This window comes from Oryctolagus cuniculus, chromosome 7 (assembly GCF_051225735.1).
Source record: "Oryctolagus cuniculus isolate XC-2025 breed Fujian yellow rabbit chromosome 7, ASM5122573v1, whole genome shotgun sequence".
Classification (NCBI taxonomy): Eukaryota; Metazoa; Chordata; class Mammalia; order Lagomorpha; family Leporidae; genus Oryctolagus; species Oryctolagus cuniculus.
Window position 1 is genome coordinate 124,116,505 of NC_142873.1, and position 25,023 is coordinate 124,141,527.

General features: G+C 37.3%; 1 protein-coding gene and 1 pseudogene across 6 annotated transcripts in view; one reads left to right on the forward strand and one right to left on the reverse strand.

Moving 5' to 3' along the window:
- LOC100353437 (AGBL carboxypeptidase 4) overlaps positions 1-25,023 on the forward strand; it is a 1,500,799-nt gene that overhangs the window by 561,342 nt on the left and 914,434 nt on the right. The window lies entirely within an intron of this gene.
- LOC103350281 (large ribosomal subunit protein eL34 pseudogene) overlaps positions 4,037-25,023 on the reverse strand; it is a 98,302-nt pseudogene continuing 77,315 nt past the window's right edge.

A 25,023-nucleotide genomic window follows, 5' to 3' on the forward strand; every position in this document is an offset into this window, starting at 1 on the left:
TGTATGAGGATGCATAAAAAGAATTCATTTTAAACTATGGTACATCATTCCAGTGAATTTCAAAGTTAGAAGGAAATGAATGGGACACTTTATAAGGTGTCAGAAACTCCATTTCTTTTTTCCTTAGAGGGTCTTAGAAGAGATTCTACATTTGTATATTTTGGAGGATGTCATTTTGTATCTCTTAAAACTGAACTAGTTAACCATCTTCCTTAACCCTCCCTGTTTTCTTGGTAGTCTTTGCAAATACACCCCAGTTTATTGAAATCACCTCCAGTTGATCTCTTTAATGTGTCGGCATTTAATGTTTTGGCATTATTTGAAGGTTTGCTTTTGTTTATCTAATCTAAAGAACTTCATTATATGATACAGCAAGAAGGGACTTCCAGGTGGGCAGGCTCTGTGTGTAGACTAGTTCTTCCTTTAGGCTTCTACTCTTTCACTCCTCTCTTGCTCTCTGGTCACTCTATTTCTTTGACTCTTAAACTTAATGAATGACTTGATGAACTTTAGCTTTAAAAATCGACCTTTGTTTCCGTAACAAAATGCCCAGGTATTCTTCTTCAGGGCGTGGTGTTTGCGTAGATGCCTTCTCTGGTCATTTGTTTCTCTCTTTATCTATAAGAGTATACCTACAATTTTAGTTTCTTAGCAGTTGTGCCACATGTCTCCACCACTTATGGTCTATAGATCCAGAAACCAACACAATGAGCGAGGACAGTACTAGACTGAATTACTTAGTTACAGAGCAGTGACTTATATCTCCCAATCTTTTAGTAGTTTCAACTTCATTATCATAACACACATTTCAGTCATTTCAGCTTTCTTAGTGTGTTCATGTTTTTTCTTGCTTCTTTTCTTTTACCATTGTTGTGACTGACTGTGAGTTACCTGCCTTGTATGGCTATGTAATAAAAATAATTAAGATGCAGTGAGTGACTACCCAGCTGCAGACTGTATTCTGTGTGTATTAATTTGTATGCATACATATATGTGTATTTATACTCTATTTATTAATGTTTAATCCATATAAAAATCTTATCAGATAAAACTGTTATGAGCCTCATTTTTAACATGAAGAAATTAGAGCTCTGTTAGGCTAAATGACTTATCAAAGGCGGCACAGTTACTAACTTTTAGAATGGGGAATGAGTCCTGCTAAAGACTTGGACTCTTAAACATTATATTGTTAAATTTGTCTAACTTTTTTACAAAATATACTCATATGCCATCTGATCTCCACAGTAACTCTGTAATTATTCCTTTACAAATGATAAAATAGTGGCTTCAAGATATGAATAATATACCACAAATTGCATAGCTAGTAAGATGTAGCACTTGGATATGAACCAAAGTTACTGACTTTTAAATTTAGAACTTTTCCACCAAACCATAGCTGATATTCTAAATTCAAACATCTGGGAATAAACTTGCATCTGATTTAACTACAGATGTCTCTCTCTCTCTCTCTCTCTCTCTCTCTATATATATATATATATATATACATATGCATCTATATCTTATTTTTATTGTAATATATATATAATCAGCTGGGTAAATTTTAACTCCTAATTTTGTTAGTATATATTCATAAAAATGTGACAATTTGTTTTTAAAAAAACAGTGAAAAATTTGTTATATCCTTAACAAGAGCTATGTTCATTTTTTTGCCTCATTGGAAAGTTGATACTTTTGACATTGACCACTGGAATTTCAATTTAAGGGTAATCCATTTTAACTAGATGGTATATCCCCTCAAAGGCAATGTTGTAGAGAATATTGCTTCATGCAACTCCCTGGTTTCCACATGTCCTGCAAGTCCTTTCACTGAGGGGTGGTAGAGTATTGTAAAAATATGCATTTTTTAACACTTAATAACCTGATGGTGAATGAGGATTCTGCTACTGATTTGGAGCAAATTAATTTCACTTCATTCTGTAAGCCTCAGTGTTTTAATCTGCTAAAAAATAAGTGATTTTTATGACCTTTAGGCTTTATTGCTGTAATTTGCTTTTCACATAGTTGTTAAAGGGGTAGTTCTAAAATACTATCCAAGGGCCAGCACTGTGGTATAGTGGGCTTAGACTCTGCCTGCAGTGCTGGCATCCCATATGGGTGCAGGTTGTGGTCCCGGCTGCTCTTCTTCCTGTCTAGCTCTCTGCTATGGCCTGGGAAAGCAGTAGAGGGTGGCCCAACTGCCATGGGAGACCCAGAAAAGGCTCTTGACTCATGACTTCAGATTGGCTCAGCTCTGGCTGTTGCAGACATCTGAGGAGTGAACCAACAGATGGAAGACCTTTCTGTCTCCCTCTCTCTGTAACTCTACCTTTCAGATAAATAAATAAAATCTTTAAAAAATAAAATAAAATGCTATCCAGATCAAGTCATTAACTTCCTCAAATTCCATTTCTAAACTCTTGTTTCAAGGATAAATTTCAAATTCTTTATCTTAACCTTCAGTTCAACTCTTTTTTTCTAGTTTTGTTTCTTTCATAATTTCCTCATCCTCTCTACATTTTAATAGTTATTCTATTCAAGGTCACCTAATTGTTTTTTGTTTATTTGTTTTTAAAGATTTATTTTATCTATTTGAAAGGCAGAGTTACAAAGAGAGACAGAGGGAGAGAGAGACAGATCTTCCATCCACTAGTTTATTCTTCAGTGGCTGCAATGGCTGGGACTGGACCAGGGTAAAGCTATGAGCCAGGAGTTTCTTCCAAGTTTCCTACTTGGGTGCAGGGGACCAAGCACTTGGGCCATCTTCGCTGCTCTCCCAGGTATATTAGCAGGGAGCTGGATAGGAAGGGGAGCACTTTCAGTCTGTGTGCATCTTTATGGAGTGAGTTTATACAGGCAGTATATAGTGAGGTTATGGTATTTTATCAATTCAGCTGACCCGTCTTTTGGTTCGAGAATTTTTACATTCAAGGCTAGTATTGATGGACAAGAACTAAGAATTGTCATTTTGATGATTAGATAATGATTGTACCTGCTCTGTCAGTAAATTTGGTAGTGTCGTGTTTTTTCATGTTTACTTCTAATGCAGGATGCCTTTCAGAATTTCCTGTAAGGCTGGTCTAGTGGTGCTGAAAACTCTTAGTTTTTGCTTATCTGAAACATACTTCATTTATCCTTCCCTTTTCAAGGATAGCTTCTATGGATATGATATTTTTTCTTTTGTTTTTGTTTTTGTTTTTGTTTTCTTTTAAGACCTTGAATATATCATTCCACTTTCCTCTGGCCAGTAGGGTTTCTATGAGAAATCTTATGTTAATCTTTTTGATTTTCCTTTATATGTAACTTGATGCTCTTTTTACTATTTTTAGCATTCTCTTCTTGTCTTTAATTTTTGACACTTTGACTACAGTATGCCTTGGAAAAGATCTTTTTTGGTTGAGTTTGTTTGTGGTTCTTTGAGCTTTTTGTATCTAGATGTCCATGTCTCTTTCAAGCAGGGAAAATTTCAACTATTATTTCATTTATCAGGTTCTCAACACCTTTTTTCCCTTTCCTTCTCCCTCAGGAATATGTATAATATGAATATTTGGTCAATTAATGCTATCTCATATTTTGCATAGGCTTTCTTCATTTCTTTTCATTCTTTCTCTTTATTTTGTCTGGGTTATTTCAAAATTCTTTTCCTTGAGATTAGAAATTCTTCATTCCATTTGGTCCATTCTGTTGTTAAAGCTCTCAATGGTATTTTTATTTCACAGATTAAAGATTTCATCTCCAAAATTTCTATTTCATTCTTCTTAATGAGTTCTAGCTCCTTAGTAATATTTTCATTCAGATCACTCATTGATTTTCTCACTTCTTTAATCTGTCTATCTGCACTCTCTTACATCTCATTGAGTTCCCTTACAATCATTATTTTGAAATCTTTTTTTGTCATTTCATAGATCTCCTCCAGTTCGGGATCTGATTCTGGAAGATTATTGTGTTCTTTTGGAGGTTTCATGTATTCACTGCTTGTATTTCCTCAGTTCCCAGTCAGTCTCCAACCTTCTGCACTCTGGTGTTACATTCACAATTCTTTTTTTTTTTTTTTTTTGATTTTTAATTACTTGAAAGTTTCATGTTTTTATTTAGCTTTCTGACTCTGTGCTTGTGCCTTCAACACTTTCACAACAATTTTCTGCTCCTCGATAAGGAAAGCACGCTTGATCCTGTCACGGACACATTTAGCACACATGGAACCACCATAAGCCCTGCTGACGTGCTTTTTGGTTTTAGACAATCTCATCAGGACTTTAGGTCTCACAGCACAAACCCCACGAAGTCTGCCTGGGCACACCCCACATGCAGATTTGGGTGCCTTCCCAACCTTCTTAGTATAAAGGTGAACAATTCTGTTACCAGGAGTTCGGGACAGTCTGGTTTTGTTGGAGGCTGTATTGTAGGAGAGCCTCCGGCGGTACGTCAAACGCTGGACCAATGTGGCTGCCTCTAAGCACCGTCCCGGAAGAGGAAGCTACATTCACAATTCTATTGCAATTTCTTCTTTGATAAACCCTTAAATATTTTCTTATGACTTTCAATCATTTTTATTTTTAAGTTGTATCAATATGTAATACTTATACATTTTTATAGAATACCATGAAATATTTCAACTTATATTCCCCAACCTCCACCATTTGACATTGTAAATCACTCTGCCTCTTCTCTCTTATTTTGCTTAGAAATGTTCTATCTTGGTTTATATTTTCTATCTCTATTTATTCTTTCCCATTCTCTATTTTGGTATTCTTTTCTTTTTAAGACCCTTAAGTTTTGGGGTTCCCTAGGATTTCATTTTACTCTCTGTACACTACCTACTCTGATAATTTCTGTAACTTCAGCTACCATCCACAAACCAATACCTATTGATTTGTTTCTTTAATTCATAGATATCTCAATGGGTTCAAACCAGCTTATAAGCATCTACTGGCCAGTGGAGGGGAAGGCAAAAATAAAAACATAATGGTGGGAAAGCTAATGCCACTATCCTCTTTCAGACCTTCAGCATCTCTGTGTGAGATCTCAACCTTCCCTCTTAACCATTTTCTATATAAGCACCAAAATTACATTTTAGAAAGCAAATTTGATTGTCAATATACTGCTCAAATTCTCAATGATTCTAATTTTTGTTAAGTTAAAAATTAACTCCTTAGTTTACATTCAAATGTGTTCCATTTCTGTACTCTATTCATATTGAGCTACTCTCTGTCCTTTTATTTATTTATTTATTTATTTATTTTGCAGGCAGAGTTAGACAGTGAGAGAAAGGTCTTCCTTCTGTTGGTTCACCCCCCAGATGGCCGCTAAGGCCGGTGTACTGTGCCGATCTGAAGCCAGGAGCCAGGTGCTTCCTCCTGGTCTTTCATGCAGGTGCAGGGCCCAAGCACTTGGGCCATCCTCCACTGCCTTCCTGGGCCACAGCAGAGAGCTGGACTGGAAGAGGAGCAACTGAGACAGAATCCGGTGCCCCAACAGGGACTAGAACCTGGGGTGCCGGCGCCGCAGGCAGAGGATTAGCCTAGTGATCTGTGGCGCTGGCCACTACTATTTGTCCTTAATTCACTGTTTATTTTATACATTGATGATAGGGGTTAGCTATCTAAGAAAACCTTCCTTTTATACACACTGTATTATCTGAAATTCTTCTTCCTTTTCCATATAACTTATCATAAAGCTGTTAATACATTGTCTGAAATATCAATCATTATTGTCATTATCATCCCAAGAGGGGAGGGATCCTAGTCTGTCAGACATATCAAAGATTTTATAGATCGCTTAATTTAGTTCACATTTTATGTGTGGTCAAATAGATCTAAGAAAAGGAAGATGTTTGTTTACTTTTGCAGATTGTCAAATGAAGCAAATCAAGACACCTAGAACATAACTGAACTGACATTTCCCACTGTTCCAAAGGCCTCTGGCAGTTTTGAGATTATTGTTCCTTCTGACTAATTGGTGGCAGCCGCTGATACTGAGGAAATATTATGTTCAATCTTAGTTCGGCTGAAATTCTTTTCTCCAGTTTATTGGATAATATTGATCAATTCACAAAATTGTTCAAATATTTGGCAATGTTATTTATAGTATCTAGCACAAACCTTGACTCAAAGAAATGCTCTTCTTGTTAGCTTATGTTTGGCCTGTGCTTTTTCAGACCCTAGACTGGGGGGATTCCAGAACCTTGTGATTTTGTTGGTCTAAATAGTAGTTGGTCTTGAAAACTCATAGCAGGGAAATAACATGGGGAAATGTTAAGAGCATATTGTCTTCAGTGTGAGCAGAAGTCGAAAATAGCATACTGCATACAAGTTTCTAGTCCTGCTTGGGAATGCAGCCAACTGAACAAAACATGGCCCTATCCTGGGGCTCTGCCAGCTTTGCTCCCCCATTTTTGGAACAAGTACATCTGAGTCCATGGTCCATAATGTGCTTCCATAAGAGGTTCAGCCATTTTATATTCAATAAGAGTTCCAGCAAGGCCTACAGAGAGGCTAGTTATTCCTGGACCAGGTTCCTGCATCTTGGTACTTAGAGACCCACATAAAAATTTTGTAAGACTGTTTACGTCATTTTGGAAGGAAAGTGCTATCATGCTTCTGTCTTTTTCCTGCCCACCCTGCCTCTTTTAGACTTAACCTTTCTCAATTTGTGCTTGAATATATCAGACTGATACAATCTTCAGTTTGGGACTCAAAATATTTCTGTCCTCTTATGCAGAGTAGTTGAAATTGTATCAAAGAAAATTGGAATTTCATTCATTCTGAGGAAGTAATTTGCATTTACTGACTTTCTGCCCTAATTTCTTATTTGATATTTCTTGTAATCCTTTGAGACAGATATCATTATCTTTTAAAAATAGAGATTAAGCTATTAACTGATGATTTTACTAATTTTAACAAGGTAACAAAAGTAGTGAGCCCCTGAGTAAGATTTTAAACGTAGTTTCATCTAATCTCTTCTTTACTATGAAATCTCTAAATAGCAATATCACCTGTTTTCACTTTATTCAGGGTCTTTGTGTTGTGTTTGTACCCATATTCAGTGAAGAAGTATAGTATGTTCTCCCAGACCCTATTCCTTATTTCTACTCCCCACTCACTCCTGCACCACTATCCCTGCTTCAAAGGTGTCTCTTTTCTACAAATTTTACTTAGGTGAATTTTATGACATTGATCAGGATTTCCCTTAAAATATAACTTTCTGAATAATGTCATACCCAAATTGTCTTTGCATATGAATTGCATAATTTTAAAAATAGGACTAGCTGTCTTTGTTTCGTACTATACAACTGTCTTAGAAAGTCAAAGTCAATACGTGGGTTACAACAAAAGTGTCAGTACCAATTTCATTAGTTTGCCAGTTTGGAGAGTAAATGAAAGAAAGAAAAAGGGAAAGAAGGGGCATGGAGGAAAGAGGGAAAGAGATAGATAGTTGTAGAGGCAGAGAGAAATGAAGTAATTTAAACTGAGAAGATGTGGTTGAGGTCCCTGTCATATGTGACAAGGAATATGTTGCTTAACTTGAAGATACAGATATAAAGAATTTTTACCAGGGTGGGAATTTGCCACAGTAGTTGTATTGCCACCTGGGATGCCCACATCCCAAATTGGAGTGTTAGAGTCCTGGTTTGCCTGATTCTGATCCAACTTACAGCTAATGTCCATCCTGTGAGGCAGCAGATCATGGCTCAAGTACTTTGGTCCGGCCACCTACATGGGAGATCCAGATTGATTTCCTGGACTTCTGGCTGTGGCCTCGCCCAGCCCTGGCCATTGTGGGCATTTGGAGAGTGAGCCAGTGGGTAAAAGATGTTTCTGTTTTATCTTTCCTTCTCTGCTTTTCAAATAATTGAAAGCAAATAAATATAAATTAAAAACAATTTTCCATATTATAAGTGCTAACCATTTATAGATTGTACTAATAACTTTATTCAGCAGTTAAAAATAACAGAATATATATTTTTCTTTCCTGCTTCTGAATATTAAAATTTATGGATTGATTTGAGAGAGAAATAGAGGGTGAATAAGTGAGAGAAAGGGAGAGAAGAGAGAGAATGTTCCAGTCTGCTGGTTCACTCCCTGAATGTCCACCGCAGCTGGGTCCAACCTGAGAATTTGGGAATTCAATTCAGGTCTCCCATGTGGGTAGAAAGGGAACCAACTAATTGAACCATCACCTGCTACCTCCTAGGATATACATCAGCAGGGAGATGGAGTTGGGAGCAGAGTTGGGAATCTAATCCAGTCACTCTTATTTTGGATGTGAGCATTAGCTGACAGCTTAACTATAGACCAAATATAAACCCATTTCTTAATATTTTGCTCTATAAATTTATTAATGTATTTTCCAAAATGTTTTCTACTTGTATGGTTGTTCTGGAGAATCAACTGGGTCTAGGACAGAAGTTGGAGAAAGCAGTCTTATCTGAGGCTGTCATAGCCCTGAATTCAAGAATAGGCATACAATTGCAAAAACTGGAGCACGAGGTAGACAGCTAGAATCTGATAAGCCAAAATTAAGGCGAGTGTTTAAAAGAGGTAACTGAGCAGGCACTACAACCTCAGAAGTAATATTAAGTCTGAGAGCAAGATGAACCAGGTGGAGTGTAGGGCAATGTTTTGGTGTAGGTTTGACTATTTGCAATTGGGTATGTATATATATGGTTACATTCACATAAAATTTTGGGTTATTATGAACACACATTTTATGGATCTTTTCATGTTGACATGTTCCATCTGATCATCAAACTGCTCTTCCAGATATGTCTTATACATTTGAAGGCAGCATTGTCCTGTAGGGATGTAGGGGCTGAATTCACAGCGACCAAAGCTATTTGAGCATTTATATTTTGTTTTTCATGCTTTCTGGAAGCATGAAATTTGCCATGATTTCTGGTTTCAAAATAAGTGTGGCTTAAAAAAACTGATATATGACAGTCTCTCATTTGTTTTCTTTATGAATGAGTTCTACTTTACCTTGGAGAGATACTATCTCAATAAAGCTCTGTTTTTACTACCTGTGAATATGTATTAATTGGGGTATTGCAGAGAAATAGAACCAGTATGGTGTGTAAGTAAACATATATATTATGAGGAACTGATGCATAAAAATTTGGAAGTAGAGGTCAGCAAATCAAAAATCTATGTTGTGGACCAGCAGTCTGGGACTGCAGAAAAGCCAATAATGTGGATGAAGTCCAAAAGTACACTGCTGGAAAATTCTCTCTTGCTGAGAGAGTGTGATGTTTTGGTTCTATTTAGGCCTTCAACTGATTGCATGAGGCCCACCCATATTGTGGAGAACAGTCTGAACACCCATATTCAAAGTTCAATGATTTACCAAACTGATATGGAAATATAGACACAGCATGTTCTCCCTCATATGTGGAACCTAAAAGAAAAAACTCAATTTGAACACAGAGTAGTGATTACTAGAGGCTGGGGTGGGGGGTTAGATGGAGTTTGGATAATGGGTACCTACAGAGTTAGAGCAAAGGAATTAATTAGTTCTTAGTGTTACACAATAGAGGGAGTGATTATAGTTCATAATAATGCACACACACATATATGTATATATATGGAAAAAATAGAATAAAGGAGTGTTAAAGCTCTAATCATAAAATCAGTGTCAAGGGGAAATGGTGATAACAGTGATCGGATTAGTGCATATTGCATACATGTATTGAAGTGTCATATTATAGCCCCAGAATATGTACAATTACAGTTAATAAACCTTTTTAAACATATAAAATTAGCCATTACAGTATACCGAGTAAACATTTATAATAAGATCCTTCATAGTATGTACTAACATTGCATTTATGTATAGGATTTTGCATGAATTTCAAAATTTTGGACCATAATTTTACCTTTTAAATTAATTTTCCTATGACCTATTTAAAGTATCCTTGTACATACAATGAATAAAAATGGAAAATACAGAAGCAAGTATAAGACAAATCGTTTTACACAGAAAGAATTTCATTACTATTTTTGTAGTTTTATTCCATTCTTCGAATCACATTTATGTAGTTGAATTTATATTACCTGGTACAGTTTGTATCTTGTGTTATCATATTTTCATTACTATGTAAAAATTTATTTATTAAAAACTATAGAAATACTGTATTATCTTATACTTATATAATACTTTATGTAGCCCATCTTGATCATTTAAATTACTGCCAATTTTCTATATTATAAATAATGCTTCAGTGAACATCTACATTTTGACATTTTTGTTTTATATTACATTTCTAGATAATATTATTGAGTTTGAGAAAATGAATATTTTGACAAATGTTGCATTGATTTTAAATAGGCTAATTGGAGCAGCAGATTTAAATTGTTATTGAGGTTCTTTACTCATTACCAATGGACTTTGTATCTTATTACAAAGGAAAAAGATATTTTAAGCATCACTGCAAATAATCAAATCTCTGGAACAAGTTCCTCACATTAATTCATTAGTATTTTTTAAATATTAAGATCAGTTTCCTAGAGTACTACTACTGTGGGGGAGCTTTGTGTGAGATAGTTCCCTTTTTAAAGTTTGTGTGACCAGTTTTAGGGGATGTTTCCATTGCTTGTGCAGTAGACGCTAAGGGACTTAGTGAAGAATATGGTGGTTGTTGTTGAGAGGGCTATAAAACACAGCTAATATCTTTGCTTTATATATAAATGAGCATTTCCTAAACTGAGTCTCCCTTTGTTCTCTGATGGGGTAATTCCAAATATGCAGGTATTTATGAAAGATGGAGTTAGAGGGTCTTCTGTGTCCCCAGATGACAACATAACATACTGTAGCACATGGTAGAAAAAGGAGATATTTGGAAAATATATTGTTTTTAACTATTACTTTAACACACTTATGATATTCAGAGGTTCCCCTAAGAAAAGATGAATCTGAGGCTGAAATCTGATCATCATATTGAATGTTGTTAGCAAGCTTTGGATTAGAGGGTCTCCTTGTTTTTCTTCATTAAAGGGAAGAAAGTAAAGGCTGTAACTTAAAGTCCTTTAGTAGGCTGGGGACAATGGCACAGGAAGCAGCAGTTGTCATAGCATGTATTTGTGAGTTCTAACTAAGTGGAATCCCAATAATTGATATACATTATCATATTGAGTGCTCACAATGGGCCATCCTCCACTGCACTCCCGGGCCACAGCAGAGAGCTGGCCTGGAAGAGGGGCAACTGGGACGGAATCCGGCGCCCGAACCAGGACTAGAAACTGGTGTGCTGGCGCCACGGGCAGAGGATTAGCCTATTGAGCCGTGGCGCTGGCCCACACCTACTTCTGAAACTGGCCTTGGAAAAAACTGACACATATTCCTCTTAAGTACTAGAGAACTGGTAAGAGTGTGCAAATGTAGATAAATATGAAGGAAGGCAATATGAAGTGAATAAACCTTTCAGATTGCTCTTATTTTCTCTGTGAAGTAGGATGTTGGGGTTTTGGGTTTGGAGAAGGAAGAAGCATTATGAAGGAGATGAATATGGAGGTAAAGATGGTTTGGAAATAACAATGATGATTCGAAATAGCAAAAAGTAAGGCAAAAGCGGATCAAATACTCACAAAAGAATGCTGAACAGGCTCAAGTGCTCAGCTGAAGCTGATGGCTAATGATGCATAGTGCTTTCAGCTACGAAATTTCAGCTACAAAAAACTCCCATGGGGAGAGCTACTGAAGCACTGCAGAGGGATTTCCCAGTAGGAAGTGAAATTCTATACCTCCTTGGCTCCAAATGATTTTGTTGCTAAAAAAAGGGGTGGAGGGATAGATGTTACTGCACTTATAATGGGGTTATGCCCCGATGAACCCATCATAAGTTAAAAATATCGTAAGTGGAAATGCATTTAATACATCTTATCTACTGAATATCATAGTTAAGCAACATAGCACATTGTAGAATATTGGTTGTTTACCCTCATGATCTTGTGGCTGATTGGAGACAGAAACACACACACTCATACACACACACACACACAGAGAGAGAGAGAGAGAGAGAGAGAGAGAGAGAGATGGGGATATATTCCATTTGCTGATTCATTCCCCCAAATAGCTGCAACAGCCAGGATTGGGCCAGGTTGAATCCAGGAGCCAGGAACTCCATTCTCTTCTCCCACATGGGTGGCAGGGGGCTAGTACTTGAGATATCTTCCACTTCTTTCCCGGGCTCATTATTAGGTACCTGGATGGGAAATAGAAGAGTTTGGACTCAAACTGACCACAGGATTTGAGATATCAGAGGCTTAACCCACTGTACTAGTGTGCTGACCCAAGAGAAATTTATTTCTCACAGTTCTGGAGGATAGAAGTCTATGATCAAAATGCCATCAAATTCAGTTTCAAGTGAGGGCTTTCTTCCTGGCTTGCAGATGTGTGCCTTTTTGTCATGTACTCATATAGCCTTTCTTCAGTATGTGCACTCAGAGAATAAGCCCACTGATGTCTGTTCTTATAAGGACACTAGTTTTTAGACCCATTTCAAAACATTATGATCACATTTAACCTTAATTCCTTCTATTTTGTCCCTATTCTTAATGCAACCACCCTGGGGGTTGGGGCTTCAACATAAGAATTTTGGATAGACACAGAGATTCAGAAATCTGTAGAATGCACATGTCACCCAAAATTTGGGCATAAGAGTGGTAAGGCAAGGCCTTGTGCAAGAAATAATTTTATGTTTAGAACAGAATAATAAAAAGAAGTTGAAATTCAATCAGGCATTCCAATGTCGGACGCCAACTGCTTAACCCACTGTGTCAATCTGGAGAGGAGACAGAAATAGATATAAGAGAGTGAATATCTATAGGATCTGTGGGCAGAGGGAGAGAAAGTATGATACTTTGGAAAGAATATAGTAAGTTTGTTGTAGCTGATATTTAGATCGGGGTAGGAGAAGGTGAGAAATGGGAACTAGTGGGAATGGGGAGGTAAGCAAGGGTTAAATCAAGCAGAGCCTTGAAGCCTATGTTAAAATTTGGGTTGTATAGTAAGTGTAATGGGAAATCATTGAAGAGTTTTACTTAAGAGCATGTCACGACCAAGCTTTTATTTTAGAAATAGAACTGTGTTTTCTATATGGAAGATGGAATGGATAGGGAGAAATCTGAGATGGTGAAAACTATTAGGATGCCCTTTAAAGTAATATGGCTATAAAAGATGGTGATTTGAAATAGTGAAGATGGAGTTATTGGAACAGGTTTTTAAAATTCATTTCAAAATAGAATTAAAAATGTTTAATGAGAGATATGTCTATAAGGGAGAGGAAGAAGTCAAAGATATTTCAGGATTTCTGGCTTTAATGAATGTATAGTTATACTATTTACTGATAAAATTGATGTATTAGTCAGGGCTCTCCAGAGAAATTTCCATTTGCATATTTAAGAGATTTATTATGAGAAATGTTGATATGATTATGGAAGTCAAGAAATTTTGCAGTGATAACTGTCTACAAGCTGCAGAACCAGGGGAGCCCATTGTATAATTCAGTGCAATGTTGAAGACCTGAGGACGTTGGCAGGGGATGGTAGGAGGACAAGAATGTTGGTATAAATTATGAATCCAAAAGTCCAAGAGCCAGAAGCTCCAGCTCCAGTTTCCTGGGGTTGCAGAGGATAAATATCCTAGATCCAGAAAACAGAATTATCCCCTTCTCTGCTGTTTTGTTCTATTTAGGTCCCTGATGAATGGTATGCTCACATTAGTAAGGGAAAAGTTGTTACTCAGTCAAGTGTTTTCAGTGCTAAACTCTTCTGGGCACACCATTATGGACATTCAGAAACAATATTTTGCTAGCTATCTGGGCATCTCTTGACTCTGTCAAGTTGACCATAAAACTAATCATCATAGGGACAGAAGAGAAGTAGGTTTTTGTGATGAGCATATCTACATGCTAACGGGAAAGTTAGTAAAAGGGGAGGTTGAAGTAATATAAGGATACATGAGGAGGGGCTGGTATTTTGGCACAGAGAGTGAAGTCTCAATAATGGTATCCCATACCAGAATTCTGGTTCAAGTGCCAGCTATTCCACTTCTGATTCAGCTTCCTTCTTATGTGCCTAGGAAGCCCAAAGAAGTTCTAGGTCATCTGTTGGAGACCAAAATGGAGTTCCTGGCCCCTGATTTTGATCTTTCTAGCCCTGACTATTGCAGCCATTTGGCATAGTAAATCAGCAGTTGAAAGACCTCTCTCTCTCTCTCTCTCTCTCTCTCTCTCTCTCTCTCTCTCTCTCTCTTCCTCTCTCTTCTTCTCCTTCTCCTTCTCCTTCTCCTTCTCCTTCTCCTTCTCCTTCTCCTTCTCCTTCTCCTTCTCCTTCTCCTTCTCCTTCTCCTTCTCTTCCTCTCTCTGGTATTTCACCTTTCAAGTAAATAAATCTTTCTTTTAAAAAAAATATACAGGAGGAGAATATAACTGTAAATGTTCAGATTTGACCATTAGTCATACCAAATTGTTTTTGACCTAAATATTCTTGGCTCAATTCTGTGTTACCAGTTTTACCTCTGTGGTTTGTGGTTTTGAAAACGAGACAGTAAGGGTGTTGCAATTAACTGAAGTCTGAACTCTGTGGGTCTCTGGCTTCTAATGTTCTGAGGAGTAAATAATTATAGAGAACACCTACCTATCCCACACCACACAGAGATGCATGTGTACCCATTTTCATGATTTCTGTCATGTGGCCTCATTGTGGTATCTTGGGTAGATGGGAGAAAATGAACCCTATGAAGGATTTATTTCTTGGTGGAGTGCAACACTTGACAGCAACTGAGACATATTGAGCTCCTCTCTAAAGGCCTAGAGCATGTCTTTATTTACTCATTCATTCATTCAACATCTCTTTATTAATGGTCCATCTTGTGCCAGGAGCTCACGGAAAGAGGAAATGGCTGGCTCCTCTTTTCCTAGGAATGAAATTCAAATGTTTGATTTGCCAGTGGTGAAGAGATTTACATGAAGGTATTTGAAAGTTTCCAATATAATTTTATACTATGCTTCTTTCATAAAGTTTATATCTTGAATATTTTTACACTTAAATATTCTCAGAGTACATAATGCTCAAACATATGAATATATCACAATTTAACATGTTGAATGTAGTTTCTTTTTCCTTTTTTTGCTATTAAAATCGTGTTGCACAAGTTTGCACCCTAATTTCTAGTGTTAAAAAGACTCAGTTTTTTTAAGCTAGTCTCTCTATGGTGACATCAAGTCATTTCACCTCTCTCACTATTTCTTAAACATATATTCACAAATATATCCATACATCTGCACATACATTTATGCACATCCATATTCACACCCCTTCCTTAGTTTCTTTTTAAAGATATTTTATTTTATTTATTTGAAAGGCAGAGTTAGAGAGAGAAAGAGACAGAGATCTTTCATCCACTGGTTCAATTCCCAAGTGGCCTCAATGGCCTGACCTGGCATAAGCCAAGAGCTAGGAATCCCACCTATGTCTCCTGTGTGAGTAGCAGGGACCCTCATCTTGTGCCATCTTTTGCTTCTTTCCCACATGCAGTAACAGGGAGGTAGATCAGAAGCAGAGCATCCATGACAAGAGCTGGACCCATATGACAAGCCAGAATCACAGGTGGTGGCTTAACCTACCATGCTGCAATGCCGGACCCACTACATTAGATTCTGTATTTCTTGTAGCACTTAGAAGTATCATGTACCTTGTTTGGATCCCTGTAAGTTTTTTGTTTGCAGATTTCCTGTGTCTGGTTTTTTGCCTTAGACAGTCCTGGGCACACACATTCCAAGGTGTTTCGTGCTTTCAGTAGTCCTCTCTTATCGTCATCCTATTACTATCTAGGAGTTGAGGCTTTGAAAGATAGATGTAGATAGGTAAATATTATGGTGGAAGAACAATATTCCCTCAAAAGTTAGTGATTGTGTATCAAAGGTACAGCTGTTTAGTTTTCTGGTTAGTGGATAGTTTAGTTGATGTAGACATTGGATTTCCCATTATCTGGTAAGATCCAGCTGTGGGAAGGAGGAGAATAAACAGTGTCCTCCTACATTCTTCCTGTCAGGGGGAAAAGAGGGTTTATGTTTCATGAGATTATGCTGGATGGCACTAATACACACACATACACATACACACATCTTCCTGTCTATTTCTATATATTTATCAGAGACACAGTATTTTTAGTATAATTTTAATATTACTTCAAAGGTATGAGTCATATCCTTTCTTTTCTCTGTTCACTTCTTCCTCCCTTTTGCTTACACTTCTGTCAATCTCATTCATGAATTTTTTCATTCATATAATAGTTACCTAATACCTAGTTTCAGTATTGAATCAATTACTAGAAATATAATTATTCAAGGGGGAAAAAGACCACTCTCTTTTTCTTCTAGGTGATATCTGAACCTAAATGATCAACTTATGATATATAAGCCCAGGCTACCATGAAGCCACAGTTAACTCAGGGCCCAGCACATATCAAGTTTAATGACCCCCTTAAGAGGTTATTTCAGCACAGATATGGAAACAGGTATGTTTCAACCCACAGATAAATTAAAGTCATGCCAAACAGTATCTTTCTAATAGCTAATGCATCTCTCTTAAGACACAGCCTATAGGGTTAGGCATATTTAGCATTTTTTTCCTCATTTCACTGTAGCACAGGATCTCCTGTCTTTGGAAAAACAGTACAAATAGATGGTTGGGCTCAATTTTTGTTTTAGGGTTAGAATGTTTCATTCTTTTTGAAACCAACAGTAGTTAGAGAGACCAGAATGGCAATAAATTCCTGGTTTTCTGTACTGTGGGTCCAGGATCATCTGGGGCTTGAAAAGCAGAGTTTGCAGGTATAAATGAAGCTGCTCATTGACTCAGCCCATTCTCCCTGCTGAGGCAAACTTATCTGTGAAACAAACTGCTATACCTAGTGAATTTTAAGCAATGCCAAAGCAGAGAGAAGGTTAGTCTGACATACAAAGGATTGCTTGCTACAAATATATCTTTGCCTTGGAAATTCTCAATTTGAGAAACTTTTAATATTTTTTTAGGTTTTTTTCTTCCTTCTTTCCTTCTTCCTCCCTCATCCTATTCCTTCCTTCTTCCCTCTCTCTCTTCCTTCCTCCCTCTCTTCCTCCCTCCCTCCCTTCCTTTCTTCCTTCCAATGGTGGGGAGGAGGATAGGAGGTTACATCTAATTCAAATTTAAAATATTAACTATTCCTAATATGTCTGGCATATGAAGCAATAACAGTGGCAGGTAGGATCAGGCTGACCTGTGTTTCTTAAAGAAGCTGCTCACTGTTAAAAACCGAATTTGGCCCAATGGGTAAAGCAGGATTATGAACATGAATTTCAGATCGATCTCTTGCCTGACAGTTACTGCATGAGTTCCAATTACATTAGCGCCTCTTCAGCTTGAGACAGAATTTATAGCATAAATTCCACATTTTTCAAATCTTAATCAACCCAGAGGTCATTCTCCTGAAAGTACACTTTTGCTGCTGCCACTGGAAAAATCAATGGGAATGTGTTGATACTTCTCTGCTGCCACACCACAAGACACAAAATGAAATGCTCCAGAAAGATCGGCTCCATTCCAATTTTTTGTTTTAATGTCAGTGCCAGTTTTGATCTTCAATGTCTAGGGCCTACCCAGAAGAAATAATCAAGTCAGCAGTAGCATGATCAGATAAAAACGTATATTTGAACTTTTTCCTATTTGTCCTGAAAAGTTAGTATTACTACTGGGTGTAGAGTAGTCCCAACATTTTGACTTGGCATTCAGAGCACTTCACTTATGACTTACATAAGTGTTTAGCACATTGTATAATCCATAGAAGTGTTCAACAAGTTTTATTTTATGTAGTTGAGTAAGTGAATCTTCTGAACTGGGTAGCCTTCTCCTGCCATAATGCATTGTTAACCCTTCATCTTACCATTATGATAATTCCTTAAAACTCAAAACAAACCCATTTTTTACTGGAAAATATTGTATATGATTAAAAACTAATATATTCTCAGAAGAGACATGGAAACCTCCAAAGAAAATAAAGAATAGTAAATCACTTGTAATTCTGTAAATGAATCTTGATGTGAATGGAAGGGGAGAGGGTGTGGGAAAGGGGAGGCTTGCGGGTAGGAGGGACGTTATTGGGGGGAAGCCATTGTAATCCATAAGCTGTACTTTGGAAATTTATATTCATTAAATAAAAGTTAAAAAAAATTCTGTCAAACAGAGAGAACCATTACTAACATGCTGGTTAATTCCCTTCTAGTGTTTTCTCTATGTGTATGTGTATGTGTATGTGTATATACATAGTTGGAAAATGCTTATTAGTTGAGATGTGATGTTGGCTTGGTGTGTACCTACCACAAATAGATTTAAGCACTAGAACTGTGAATTATACCAGCCAGAGTTGGGTAAATTTAATTCAGTGAGGATATAAATTGCTTGAAGGATGGCATAAAACTCATTGGGAGAATAAATGAATTTCAACTACTGACCAAATTTTCTGTATTGGAAAAAAAAAATCCATTCCTGGAATTTGCTGAAAGTGCAATTTTGCAGAAACTCCAGGTGCTACTCCAGTATTTATGATTCCTTACTCAGGAGTCTGAGACATGTGCCACTTTGATAGTCTAGGGAGAAACCTAAGTGTGAGAAGGTTAAAATAATTTGTTTTATTTAATATTTCTAAGAGATCATAGGCTCAGGGCTAAAAGTTAGTAGGGTGCAGAAGTAAGAATTACTATTGATTTAGCCACTACTTTGCCTACATATTGTTGTAGACGCTTGTCAGAAATTTTACTGTTTTGTATCCTCCATGACTCTGAATAAAAGGTATTTTCACTGACAGAGATGAGAAAATTAAGATAATATAATCTGCCCAAGGTTACAACAATTTAATACGTGGAATTGCCCAGATTTGAATCTCCATTTCTGTGACTCCAATGTCTATTTTCTTTTAGCAATACCATCCGTCTGAGATTTTCTGACTTCCAGAACAGAGCTCTTTTCAGTGAAATTCTTTGCTATCCTTTTTTGGAATGGCAGCCGTACCAGCTGGGTTACTGTGAGAGATGCAGAATGAGTTTGGGGGAATAGGGGACTTGTTAAAGGAATTAGATATTAGGTGACAGTTAGGATCTGGGGAAGTGAGGGTTAAAGAAGTATCCTCACCCCGTCAAGCTGAGAAGCAAGGAGGCAAAATGAGGTAACAGAGTGATAATGGTGTGGAGATCTTTGGACACTTGTTGCCTCTGTCTCATTGCTGATTCTCTGGGTTTGCAGCCAGATATCTGGTATTCAGTCTAAGGTCTCTGGTAAGTAGGCTGGCAGTCATGAAAGAGAGATGAATTTGTATCAAAAATGAAGGACAATCAGGAACTTACAAGGTATATCATCTGTCACACATCTGACTAAGCAAAGATCTGCAAAGAGTTACTGTATTTCCACCTTTTTAATTATATGCAAGTTCCTCTTTGACATATTTTAACCCATATAGGAAAAGTCATTCTAAGAAACATAGTTCCTGGCCTAACTATGTCCCTTACAGCTGCCATTTATACAGCTCTGGAAGCTGTTATACTCCAGAGGAAATGATTCCAACTAGCTATCCCAAGGAACTTTATGCAATGTTGTGTATCTGTGCTGCTTAATGCAATAGCCACCAACACCATGTGACTATTAAGTTCTTAATGTGACTAGTATGACTAAGAAACTATAATTTTATTTAATTAACTCTAAATTTAAATATTAATACATGAATAGTGATTACTATATTGGGCAGGCAGATCTACAGAATTTGTCATTTCATCACCTGAATACTCTATGGCAGTATCCAATGTAAGGATCAAGTTACATCCAGAAAACTCAGAACAGAGCTTACCTACAGTATGTTTACTCAATAAATGCTGAATGGCTCTCCTAAATTCATTTCATTTCTTCTGTGTTCTACTTGTCTTCTAGTAGTTTCTCTCACAATTAATAGCACTTATATTCTCCCCAAGTTCAAAGCCCCAGGGTTATTGTCGATTTGTCCTGATCTCTCATATCTATACTTAACCATGAGATCTTATAGATACAAAATTCCCAAGTATGTCTCAAATCTGTCCCTCCTTTCTCTCCCCATTGCTATTTCCTTAGATCACTTTAGACCACTACAGTCTCTCTGGATCACTGTGCTAACATTCTAACTGGTTTTCCTAAATCCAGCCTGATCTCTTTAAGCCCATATTCTATATAATAGCCAGAAAGATCTTTTTAAAGGCCAAACATATCATTGTTTTTTAAAACCTTTTAATGTCTTTCCACTGACCCCAAGCTTAAATCCTTGACACATAAGGTTTTCTTTCATCTTACCTTTTCTTTCTTCTTCATACTCATTTTTTAAATTTTTTTAAACTTTTATTAATGAATATAAATTTCCAAAGTACAGCTTATGGATTACAATGGCTTCCCCCCCCATAACGTCCCTCCCACCCACAAGCCTCCCCTTTCCCACTCCCTCTCCGCTTCCATTCACATCAAGATTCATTTTCGATTCTCTTTATATACAGATCAGTTTAGCATACATTAAGTAAAGATTTCAACAGTTTGCTCCCACACAGAAACATAAAGTGAAAAATACTCTTTGAGTACTAGTTATAGCATTAAATCTCAATGTACAGCACACTAAGGACAAAGATCCTACATGAGGAGTAAGTGCACAGTGACTCTTGTTGTTGACTTAACAAATTGACACTCTTGTTTATGGCATCAGTAATCACCCTAGGCTCTTGTCATGAGCTGCCAAGGCTATGGAAGCCCCCTGAGTTCACTGACTCTGATCATATTTAGACAAGGCCATGGTCAAAGTGGAAGTTCTCTCTTCCCTTCAGAGAAAGGTACCTCCTTCTTTGATGACCCGTTCTTTCCACTGGGATCACTCGCAGAGATCTTTCATTTAGGTTCCCCCCCCCCCCCCAGAGTGTCTTGGCTTTCCATGCCTGAAATACTCTCACGGGCTTTTCAGCCAGATCCGTATGCCTTAAGGGCTGATTCTGAGGCCAGAGTGCTGTTTAGGACATCTGCCATTCTGTGGGTCTGCTGTGTATCTCACTTCCCATGTTGGATCATTCTCTCCCTTTTTTATTCTATCAGCTAGTATTTGCAGACACTATTCTTGTTTATGTAATCTCTTTGGTTCTTAGTCCTATCATTATGATCAACTGTGAACAGAAATTGATCACTGGGACTAGTGAGATGGCATTGGTACATGCTACCTTGATGGGATTGAATTTGAATCCCCTGGTATGTTTCTAACTCTACCGTTTGAGGTAAGTCAGCTTGAGCATGTCCCAAATTGCACATCTCTTCCCTTTCTTATTCCCACTCATATTTAACAGTGATCACTTTTCAGTTTTACAAGCTTCATTTAAGGAATACAAACTTCTTGGATTTATTATATACAAATTTAAGAAAACAAAGGTTCTTCCCACCGTACCCTTCCACCCCTTGCACTACCACCCTTCTTCCTCTTCCTTCTCCTATTCCTATTCTTATTTTTATAAATATCTATTTCAATTAACTTTATACTCATAAGATTAACTCTACACTAAGTAAAGAGTTTAACAAATAGTATTAAAAAAAAAAAACACGGCTATTCAGAATCATCACATCTCCAATTGTTAATCCATTTTCATTTCTAATCATTCTTTCACTCAGGTTTTATCCTTTATCTGCCCTGGATTCTCCTATCTATAACTCTGCACATGTCTCTGCAAGGAATGCCCGCCCTTCCTCAGAACTCCTGAATTCTATCATCCCTACGACTCATTCTTTAAGACTCAGTTCAGCACATCTTCTCTTACAGGATTCCTTCACATTGCAGACCAGTTTAGGGCCCTTTTTGATGCTGCATTATACCACATACCTTTCTATTTTCCACTCTCTATGATATCTTTAAGGATAGAGACTGTTTATTCTCAAGAGTGGAAAAGAGTCTATGAAATAAATGACTAGATAGAGTATCTGCCATAGGCAACAAGGCTAGTAGGCCAAAAAACAGAAGGGCTAGGGAATATTGTAGAATAACAGGATTTTAGGCCCGAGACAAGCTATTTAGAGACTATTGTTAAAATAATATAGATTTTGGAATTTTAATGTAGTTATCTTTTTTAAAGACTAATTTATTCACTTGGAAAAGAGAGAGAGAGAGAGAGAATGAATCCCATCCTCTGGTTTACTCCCTAGTTGGCGACAGCTGTCATGTCTGGGCCAGGTTGAAACCAGAAGCCAGAAAGTCCATCCAGGTCTCCCACACTGGTGGCATAGCAAGTTCTTAAGCCATCATCTCCTGCTTCCCAACCACTTTAAAAGGTTGGATTGGCCGTGAGTGACCAAGGCCTGAACCAGCAATATGATAGGGGATGCAGGCTTTCCAAGGGGCAGCTTAACCTGCTACACTACAGTGTCCACTTTGTTACCTCCTTAGTTAAGTATTTGGGACAAGTTACTAGTCCTTTCTAAGCTTTGGTGTCTTTAATCTTTGTAAGAAAATGAGAATTGTACCTATTTTATAGTTGTGTAAAACAAAGAAGTATGTAATGCAGCTAGCAGAGGGTATGACACATAGAATCTTTAATACATGCAACTTCTTCCTTAGAAAATTTTGAGTATGTCTCCTTCATTATTAGAGAAATTTTACAACAGCATTGCAATGCCCCATTCTTAGAATACACTACAAATTCAATGCTAATTCTTACATATGTGATTATCTCTTGTGAAGAAGAGACCATTTGAGGTCTTCATCTACTTCTGTAAGAGAAGAATGAAGCTAAGGACAATTAAATGAGATTTTAAAGATTTAACAGCACATTGGAGTAAACCTATGGAACCTCACAGAATTTTTGACAACTACGAGATTGAATAGTAATTGAAATATTTTTGCCGTATTAATATAACTGTCCAGATTACAATAGCACTGTTCTGTGGGCTCTGCCCCACTTGTATCTGTAGAATCATCATTTTGTTTTATTTCACAAACCATTCAAAAGCTAGCTGAATATATCAAAGAGTAACTCTCAAAATATATTTAACTGGTTCCATATACACAGAGTCCAGGAGAATAGTTTGGCTTGGAAATTTGTTGGTTTTCTAGAGAATTGCCATTATGCTTCTTGCTTACTCTGTTACCTCTACTTGGGACTTCTGTAATGATAAGAATCCTCAATCGAATTATTCCTTTATGTATGTCAAGCTCATGGGGTATTAAAAATGAATAATTTATTTTTCCTCAGTTTGAACTGTGACTTCTATTATAGTAGTTAATCTGATTTCCTGGTCACATGAAACTTTAAAAGTATCTTTTAAGAGCATGGGGTGACAAAGTTTCCCTTTCTTCCTTACCATTTGTCAGTTCTACTAACAGAAGCTCAGATTTCCTCTTGTCAGAATGTTTATGGAGACATTTGTAAATGAGTCCAAGTTTAAATGGCTTGCTGAGATCTCAGAGATATTTGTAGTAAGTAGGGTCAGGAAAGGAGCTTAGTTCAAACAGAAGGGGTTTACAAGAAAGGCAGTATTTGACTAGAAAGCAAGAAACCATAATTTGAATCTTGGGATTTCCTACTAATCAACAAAATTCTTTGATTTTGGCAAGCCCAGCCTTCCTAACCTGTTAAATGAGAATAATAGTACTTGGTTTGCAGGATTGTGTTGGGTCTGAAATGGGGTAATTAGGAGAAGGGTGAACAAAATAGAGAGGTCTCTGTCAACTGGTAGGGTGCATTTAAGGCCCGTTTTTTCTGCTAACTCTGTTTGCTCTCATCAAATATTTCTCTTTGCTCAAACATTGAAAGAAGTTATGATAGATCATCTCCTTCAGGTCTGTGATAACCAATTCCTTCCACAAAAGCACTCTTTCCAAGGAACTTCTCATTGCCTTCTTTTACATCCTTCCAAGTTATCTCTTCATTCTTATAAATTTTCCCCCATTTGAACTGTGAATGCATGATTTGTTTTCTCTAAACATGTTTTTGAAATTTTTTTTTAATTTTATTTTTTAATTTTTTTGACAGGCAGAGTTAGACAGTGAGAGAGAGACAGAGAGAAAGGTCTTCCTTCCGTTGGTTCACCCCCAAATGACTGCTGCTGCTGGCACATTGTGGCCGGCATGCTGCACTGATCCGAAGCCAGGAGCCAGGTGCTTCCTCCTGGTCTCCCAATCCAGTGCAGGGCCCAAGGACCTGGGCCATCCTCCACTGCCCTCCCAGGCCACAGCAGAGAGCTGGACTGGAAGAGGAGCAACCGGGACAGAACACGGCGCCCAGACCGGGACTAGAACCTGGAGTGCCGGCACTGCAGGCAGAGGATTAGCATAGTGAGCCACGGTGCAGGCCCTCTAAACACGTTTTTAATATATGGAACACGATATAATCTCAAATGGCCTTTCTAAAATGTCTAATATATTCATATTTCATATCCCTGGAACATAGGCTTCGTATCTAGGAGGAACTCAAGCTACTTGATGTAATTTCCTTATTTCTTATTTCTGATCTCTTCTGAAGCTTTCCTGACAAAGGGCATTCAACTTCTGTCTGAATGTGTCTATTTATGAGGCACTTACTGGTAGGGCACCCAGATTATTTCACAGTGTTGGAAGTTTGGTGCTGCAGTTCAGCCAAAGGAACATTGCTACTCCAGATTTTTTTGTCTAGTGTATATCTACAAATCTGCCCATTTGTGGAGATGTATTGACCTTCATTATCCTGACTCATATTTATGTGATATTGTAGCATACTTATTTAAGTATTATAAGAATATGGTGTTGAAGTATTGAATGCTGGATCTGACATTTACTGCTCTATGATTTGGACAATTTTATTCATCTTCTGCTTCTCTTCATTTGTAAAATAGATATGAGAATATTTAAGGTTCCTTCTCCTAGATTTCTTTTTTTTTTTTTTTTTTTTTGACAGGCAGAGTTAGTGAGAGGGAGAGACAGAGAGAAAGGTCTTCCTTTTTCCATTAGTTCACCCCCCAAGTGGCTGCTACGGCCAGCATG